At 38.4% G+C, this 8643-nt stretch overlaps 1 pseudogene; it reads right to left on the bottom strand.

The window, feature by feature from the left end:
• Positions 1–1389: 1389 nt before the first annotated feature.
• On the bottom strand, positions 1390–7545 carry LOC100341212 (cytoplasmic dynein 1 light intermediate chain 1 pseudogene; annotated as a pseudogene).
• Positions 7546–8643: the final 1098 nt, after the last annotated feature.

Raw genomic sequence — 8643 nt, 5'->3', positions numbered from 1 at the left:
ATGAAATTTATAATTATTTATTTTGAAAGGCTTAAATAAAACTTTATTAAAGATTCTTGAGCTATTATAGGGGGACATCTAAGTCTTTCCTGGACCTCCAAAATAATATAGATGTATCTAATATATTTTACAGCAGCTGTACACATATACACAGATGCACACACACACAATCTTCAAAACTTTTGTGGAAAATGCATATTATAAAAGAGCTATGTGTGGATTTCAACCTTTTAGTACCAAATAAACTTATCCTTTCTTCTCAGAGAATAAATACTTTATTAATTGATTACAGTGGAAAATCACAAACAAAAAAAGGAGTATATTAAGGCAGAACAGTGAATGTATGTGTAGACAAATCGAAAGACTATTACCTATTTATTTTTTCATAACCCTTGCATTTTTCTTTTACACATATTTTTTAAAAATTTACTGATTTATTTGAAAGACAGAGTTACAGAGAGACAGAGGCAGAGAGAGAGAGAGAGAGAGAGAGAGAGAAAGAGGTCTTCCATCTGCTGGTTTACTCCCCAAATGGCAGCAATGGCTGGAGCTGCACTGATCCGAAGTCAGGAGCCAGGAGCTTCTTCCAGGTCTCCCACATGGGTGCAGGGGCCTAAGGACTTGAGCCATCTTTTATTGCTTTCCCAGGCCAAAGCAGAGAGCTGGATCAGAAGTGGAATGGCCGGGTCTTGAACCGGCATGCATATGAGATGCCGGCACTGCAGGTGACAGTTTTACCCACCATGCCACAACACTGGCCCCTCTTTTACACATTTAAATAGTGCCTTCTTTCCTTCTCAGTTAAAGAAACACCTTGGCCTATATTTGTACATCATATTTTGATGACAACTTACAGAGTCACTGATTGAGACTATGACTAGTATATCAAATGATATCTGATACTTTTCTTGGCATATTTCATAGATGGTGGTGTTTACCCTGGTGAGAAAAATCTGACAATCATTTTTTCTTTTTCAGAAAAAATATTTTTAAAAAAATATAATTTTAATAATCTTAACTAAAATAAGCTTGGACTTCCAAATTCCATAATTTGCACCCTTCCCTAAACCCGCCTTATGTTTTTGATAGCCTTTAGGAAGTGATCACATGGTTGTGTTTCATATATATTTGAGATTGTCAAAATCCAAAATTACATCCTTATGCAGAATGGCAATGCAAGTAGAAATTCCACATAATGCAGAATAATTTTCTTCATACAGACCCTTTTATAAAAATGAGCAACCACAAAAAAAAAGACATAAATGTAGTCCATCTGAAAGAAGCACTCCAGCTCCCTAATTCCATTTTTGAAGGAAAAGGCAGAGGCCAGTTTAAGTTATCTCAGAAAACTCCAGAAATGGCTTTATTTGTTATTTTTGAGAAGCTGCTTCTTCCAGAGGAGATGTACATGTCAGAGGAAAAATTGAAACTGACTTTCATGTAATTCTGTCTAGTTCATTGTGAATGCCTGATAGGGCAGGCTTCTGCCCTGACTTTTTGAAGGATGGTGGTAAACCACTACTTCTACCTCCAGCCTCACTCCCAGGGATATCGCTACTAACATCAAGGCCTCCTGGAGAGCCAGTATTTTTACTCAATAGACCATTTTTTAAAATTGCCAGGAGACTTTCACTCATAATTCCAGATTTTATGTTTGCATCAATTTGTGTGTGTGTGTGTGTGTGCACATGCGCCATCAGGGATAGATGACATACTGGCAATGCTCGATGTCACAGACCGGTTTGGCATTCAAGGTGAGCCTCCTAGGATCCTTGGTGAAGCATCCATAGGTCTTCCAGCTGCAGCTGATAGTTGCTTTGCCAAGAAGAACTGTAGCTTCATAAGAAAAACTTCTGCCATACTTTCCTTCTCATGGCCAAACTTTCGGACAGGTGATTAGTTATGATGTGCATGTCAGTTATCCTCTGCTTTGAAAGCAATATTCCTATCTTCTTTTAATTGTCCCACCCTGCTGGGATAAATACTGCACCCTTTTCCACAACAACAGCAGGGATCTTATAGAGAAAGCCAGAGAGTTTCTGAATGATGTATTTACATACCCAATCTGTATTTTTGTTTTCTTTTACTGAAGTGTAATTAAGTGTTGTACCATACTGTAAACAAAACTCCTGGATATGTGACTGGATAAACGAAGATGTTCATCCCTGGTATGGTAAATTCCTAGTGCTGGAATGCCAAGTTAGTTGTAACTGTATCCACACCCAGAGATAGAACCTCACTGTCATCTTTCTGCTTCTGTGATGTCTCTTCTCTGAGGAGAAATTGGGATGTCTTCTCTTGGCTCTCCATATTCTTGGAAGTCTCTAATCGATTCTTATTGCATTTCTTTCACTTCTTCAGAAGGAATTTTCAATTTGTCAACATGTTCTCTTAACAACACTTGTCCATTTCTCTAAAGAATCCAAAGCAGCCCATGGCTTTGACATATCAACAACCAATGTAACCAGATTGTCCTTTAGAGAAATGGCATCCAGTGAAAATTTAAGGAGGACTTTGTGATACGGATTTCCATCTAAGATCCATGCATCACACCCCAGGTTGATCATCCCTGTCTTCGTTGTGCATATTCAAGTATAAATTCCATTTGTCTTCCTTCCTTGTACTCCTCTATTCCCTATTTCTTATTAAGCTTGTTTCCCACCTCCATCTTTACCCAGTCACCACATGTCCTTCCCAGCAGGGAGTTTGGAGTGCTAGCAGGTAGAGGCCTCACGGAAAATGTCAGGCCAACGGTTCTCTGCATCCTCATCGTTGCCTCCTGGGGCATTGTCCTTGTCCAATGGCACTTAGCTGGCTAAGGGCCAACGCTGCAAGTGGAAATTCCTAGCAGAGAGGAATGCAAAGAGAAACTTGCCCCATGGCCACCATCTTGATTTGGCATCCAAACTTATCTTTTAATTCCACAAACTCTTTGAAGTCCCTTCATATACAGTGGGAAAGAAAAGGTAGTAAGTTCATACATTTTAGGTTCCTACACTTCCCTTTTATTTTGTACTTTATGATTATTTAAGCTTTTATTATATTTGATTAGAAGCATTTGAAAGACTGACTCCTTAGTGTGAAATGCAAGCACATTCATTAATGATAACAATGAAGGCCAAACAGTTTTTGCTGGCAAACAATTAGTTTTGGGAACAGCCGTGTAAGCCAAAAATAATTAAATTAGCTGCTAATGATTCTTCCTTGCTTTACATATCAAATAGTGTTTGAACTTCAAGCAGGACATCTATTAATCCAGGTATTAAATGAAGTCACATTTTCAAAGCACAGGGCAAATCTTGTATTCTCACTGAGTACAATTCTGCAGTTGGGTGTCAAGGAAGAGAAGTCCTCTGTGATTAATGCATGGGGGAGGAAACACCACGCTCTCTGCCAGTGGATACAGGGCATGATACTACACGCCCACTTTGTGTGGGAGGCAGAGCAGTTATACCTGCCCTTCTTGGATTTCTTTTCAAGGCAAGGCTCCGACCTTTCCCTCCAAACTCCCTTTCCAGGCTGCCTCTCAATGCAGGGGTGCTTATCAGACTCATGTGGATAACTTTTGCAAAACACACTTTCTGGACCTCTGTCTCCTCACTGGAGATTTATTTCAATAAAAGGGCCATTTCTATGGTAAATGGAAATCTGAGCGTTTTGGGGAAAATCATGTGCTATTTTACAAGAAGAATTATATTTAATGAAATTAAGTATAAAATAGGTGACTTTGATGTAGGATAAGAGTAGCCTACTGTCTCTAAGGCATTCACAGACACACTGACACACTGAAGTCTATGGTATACCTAGCGTTACTGGGCTTTTTTCTCTACAATTCTTTTGAACTGGACATAAACCTCAAATGGATTATAAAATACTGAGTGTTCTCAATGGAACCCAGTAACATTTTGTTATATCATTTTAGTTTGGAAAGGAAAATTGGGATGATAGAGGAATAGTGATAGGAGCTATAGGGCTTTTAATTTACATTATAGAGCTGAAAAAAAATCAAGACCCATAATCCTAGAAATTATCAAAAATAAGAACTAATGCCTTTTGAGTGTTTATCACATGCCAGTCTGTATACTGAATGTCTCATGTCCATGTTTCTCATTTGATCCTGACAACCAACTTGGAGGACTCATTTTACAGACAAGCAAGCTGAGGATGAGAGATTGTTTTGTTCAAGTCTATCCAGTTGGTCACTTGCAGAGTTCTGATTCAACCTCATTTTTGCTTTATTGTAAAGTTATTAGCTTTAAAGATCAGGCTACACTGCTTCCATATGCTTTTAGGATATTATGGAATCTACTGCTATCTATACTCATGATTAACTATTGAGTTTGAGAAAGGCTGAAGACTTGGGAAGAAATATATAGGTTGGAAATTGAGCTTTTGAGAAATAAGATAAGGTAAACTAAGCTTAGAATACTAGGCTCTGGAATCTGGAAAGAGGACATACCCACTGGGGAGTATCTTGGAGTTTCTGTCGGCCCTGCTTCAGGCCTAAAAAGGAAGACCCAGTTGTGGGGATTGGAGTACTGCCTAGCAAGAAAGAGCAAGACCATTGTTTTTACCCAACACACATTTCTATATTGCTCTATCTGCCAGGTGCTAGTTTACACTTTTCCACACATGTTACAATCGTTAATGTGTTCAAATATTACAGCTCTCTTAAAATAGGCACTACTATAATTCCCATAATACAGATGAATAAACAGAAGTTCAGAGATAGTAAGTAATCAAAGTCAAACTGCTGGTAAGTGCCAGACCCATGCTTTGACCTAGCGGCTATATTATGCTGCCTCTTGACACGGAAACTTGGTTCTTCTTTTACTTGTGCTTGCCACCCTTTTTCAAACACCACTGGGCAAGTGTACCATGCTAGCAAATTTCCTGACTCCACTGACTTTTTCTTCACCTGTGACTTCCCCAGTGTTTTTTGTAGTGTCTTTGAGCTCCCTCTTCATCCTCCACACTGGCTCCTTTGGCATTATTCATGAGCAAAATACTCCTTTAACATGCCAAATCATTTTTCCAAAAGCTGTCCCATCTTAACTTGGAAGTGAGGATGGAAAGAATTATTCTTATTTTATGAATGAGGGAACTAAGGCAAGCAACTTGCCTAACATCTCACAAAGTGCATTAGAACCCAGATTCTCTGACTCTTAATCCAATGTTCTTTTCTGTTGTGCCACATGATAGAATTTACAAGTTCATTTATTTAAGTATGTATTCTTTCATTAACACCATAACAATCTATTGAATGCCTGTCTTAGTTTATGTTAAGGCACTAAGTGGAAGGAAGGTAGCTATAACAATCCTTGCTCCCCATGCCCCCTTCCAGATTCCAGAACCTAGTATTTTAAGCTTGGTTTATGTTATCTCATTGCTCAAAAGCTCAATTTTCAGCCTACATGCTTCTCCAGTCTTCACCCTTTCTCAAAGCCCAACAGAGTTCATTGAATAAGGCCTCCTCATAAAATGTTGAATAACAGCACAAAGTCACAAATGCTAAATGGCCAAGTCAGGTGCTACAGGGAATTTGAGGCTGGATATGTATCATCAAAGATAGCTTTATCAAGAAGGTGAGACTTGAACTTGATGTAGAAATATGCTTAGAACTTAGAGAGGGGGGGTGGAGTGGCACTTTCCATGGTATGGTAATGGTATCCACAAAGCCAGTCCTTGCCAGTTTTTACCATGTCATGATACACAAAGAAAAGCATAGTATTTGTAGAGCACAGTGGGGTGAATAGGAGGAAGCAGTTTGCTCAGAAGCAAGTGTCCTAAGGGTTTTAACTGCACTGTCCGTTAGCTCAGCTGAGGGCAGAGAGAAAATATAATAGTCTCAAACATTTTTAATATGCTTTGGAAAATCTACACCAAGGTATTGGGACAAACTGTGGTCATGGTGAGTCTAACCACCAGTGATAAGACACAGAGATGAAATGAAGGGAACTTCCAGAAGACCCATGGCAGATACCATTGAAAAGTTATGGCCAGATGATAAAGGGCCTTTGAGGTTTAATTTTTGAACCTACAAAATAGGTAGGCAAAATGTACGTAACATGGTGTTATAAAGATCCTACTGGCATTGCTACAGAAGATAGGCTGGAGGGAAGGAAAGTAGCTGGGAATCTATTATCATTGCCCATGTGGGAAAGAATGGCATCTTGGAGTAGAATGATCGTCATAGAGACAGAGAAAGGTGGGTAGTATTGATTTATCATAATGGACTTTAAATGGAGAGTAGGAAAAAGGGAGGAGACAAGGAAGATTTCTAGGTTTCAAATTTGAGCAAATGGCTCTGAATGCTGATATCCTTCTCTAAGATGGAGAACACAGGAGAAGTAGAGCTATTTCTTTGGAGGGGAAAGACAGATGAGATGATGAATTTCAAGTCAACATTTAGAGGATATGGCAAAAGTCCAAGTATACAGATAGGATTAGACCCTGGACTAGGATAGTTGCAGTGGGAATAGAAAGAAATTGTTGAATTGAGAGACATTATAAAGGATTTTGTAATGAACTGAGTCTAGCATTGAAAGGGAAGGCTTGAAGCCTGAGATTTCTCCTGTTCTCTATCTTTGTGGTGGTGCTTTCATTCTCATGGTTTAAAATATTGTCTATATGCTGATGACTCCCAAATTTGTATATCCATCCTGGATTCCTACATACTTTTATGTCCCACTAACTAACTAATTGATGTATCAACTTGGAAGCCTAATAAGGTCTTAAACTTACCACATACAACACCATACTCATGATTCCATCTCCAGTCTGACACCAAAACCTGCTACACTTGCCAAACCTGCTTCTCACAGTAGTCCCCATCTCACTAAAGCTAACTGCATTCTTCCAGTTCATAAGGCAGAATGCATTGGAATTATCCTTGACTCTTCTCACATCAGATCTTGTTGGTTTTACTTCCAGAACATATCTAGGAGCACTAAGCCTTTTTGCTATAATATAAATTTAAAATATGTTATCTTAAAAACTAAAATCAGAAAGAAAGGGAGAAGGAAAGAAGGTGAGAGAGAGAGGGAAGAAGGGAATATAATTATGTTCTTAGAATTGTACCCACAAACCATAATGAACCTGTTTTAAAAAAAAAACTAGTTAATTAAAATTGAAATGTTTTTAAAAATAATCATTTTTATAAAGAATATATCTAGAATCAGATCACTTTTCAACTCCTCCATTGCTCCATTTCTGGTTTATGTCCCAGTGATCTATCTCCTGGAACATATTGCACTAGCCTCTCAATTGTTCTTCCTGCATCTGACCCAGCCACCCTCACTCAAGTCTATTATTCCTTCATTGTTTTTAGGTATTAGATGAATATTATTACATGAAAAGTATATCATGTTACTCTTCTCAAGATTTCTCCAATGGTTTCCCATCTCACACACAGTAATCACAAAACTCCTTGCAATAGCCCACAATGTTTTACACAGCTCAGATGTTAACACAACTCATGCATTCACCTCCTTCAGGTGTTGGATATAATGGCTCTGTTCCATGAGATCGCCTCTGGACTGCCATGTTTGAAATTGCAAGTGTCCTCTTCTCATTCCCTTACTGCTTTCCCTGACTTGTTTACACTTTGAAAACTACTTGACATTATATAGTCATCTATTTATCGGCTTATTATCTGTCTTCTGCTAGAACAGGGGTCAGCAAACTTTGCCTGTAAATGGCCAGGTAGCAAGTATTTTAAGTTGTGTGGGCCACACATTCTCTGACACAACTACCTAACCCTTTAATTAACACAAAAGGAATCATAATGATACAGAAAGAATGAGTTCGGCTGTGTTCCAAGAAAACTATTTGCCAAAACAAGTGGCAGGCCAGATTTGACCTGTGGGGCACAGTGTGCTGACCCTTATTAGAAAATAAGTTGGAGACCAAGGACCTTATCTATTGCTGAATCTTCAACACCTAGAGAACCCAATCTATTTTTATTGAATTAATGAACCAATCAGATGCTGGAGGGCAGTCAGAACAAGAGAATTGTAATAGAGCCATTGACAGCATAGAATCTTGAGCAAGAGCTGGCATTGGCTAGGTTCACAGCATGCCAATTCTCCCTCCTCTCTCATCCCTACACTACCACTTGGGCATGTCACATGAAGTAAAAGTTGCTTTCATTGTCTGTGCAACTTTCCTGATGTGTGAAATTTCATCTGACTTCCTCTAATGTTGTCATGTGTCTATTCAATCCTCCTGACTCAGAATCTCTCTAATAACAATAATAACTCAGATACTCTGTACTGAAACCAAGATACCAAAAATCAGTATTTTTAATTAATTTAAAACAATTTCTAGCAATAGCTTCAATTGATAACTCTATACCTTTCAACACTTCATCATATTTTGAAAGTACTCTCAGAAGTTAAGCCACTGTTACCATCATGAATTGAGACGTTGTTTTCCTTCCTTGTATTTGATGTCAATGGTTTGTTTTGATAAACTTCAACTTTCAAGTCCTCCCAATAGTAGGAAAAACATGGTAAGAAATATGATAAATGAAGTGTTCACCAGTTCTTTCTGACTCTTCTCTCATCCTTTCCTGGATCTCTTACAGGATCTAAAAATTTCCTGGGGTTATATGCCTTCTTGTTGAAAATGCACATTCACTCA

The sequence above is a fragment of the Oryctolagus cuniculus genome, chromosome X (assembly GCF_964237555.1).
Source record: "Oryctolagus cuniculus chromosome X, mOryCun1.1, whole genome shotgun sequence".
NCBI classification, from domain to species: domain Eukaryota; kingdom Metazoa; phylum Chordata; class Mammalia; order Lagomorpha; family Leporidae; genus Oryctolagus; species Oryctolagus cuniculus.
Note: the sequence above shows the minus strand (reverse complement) of the source record. Positions and strands in the feature narration are given on the sequence as shown.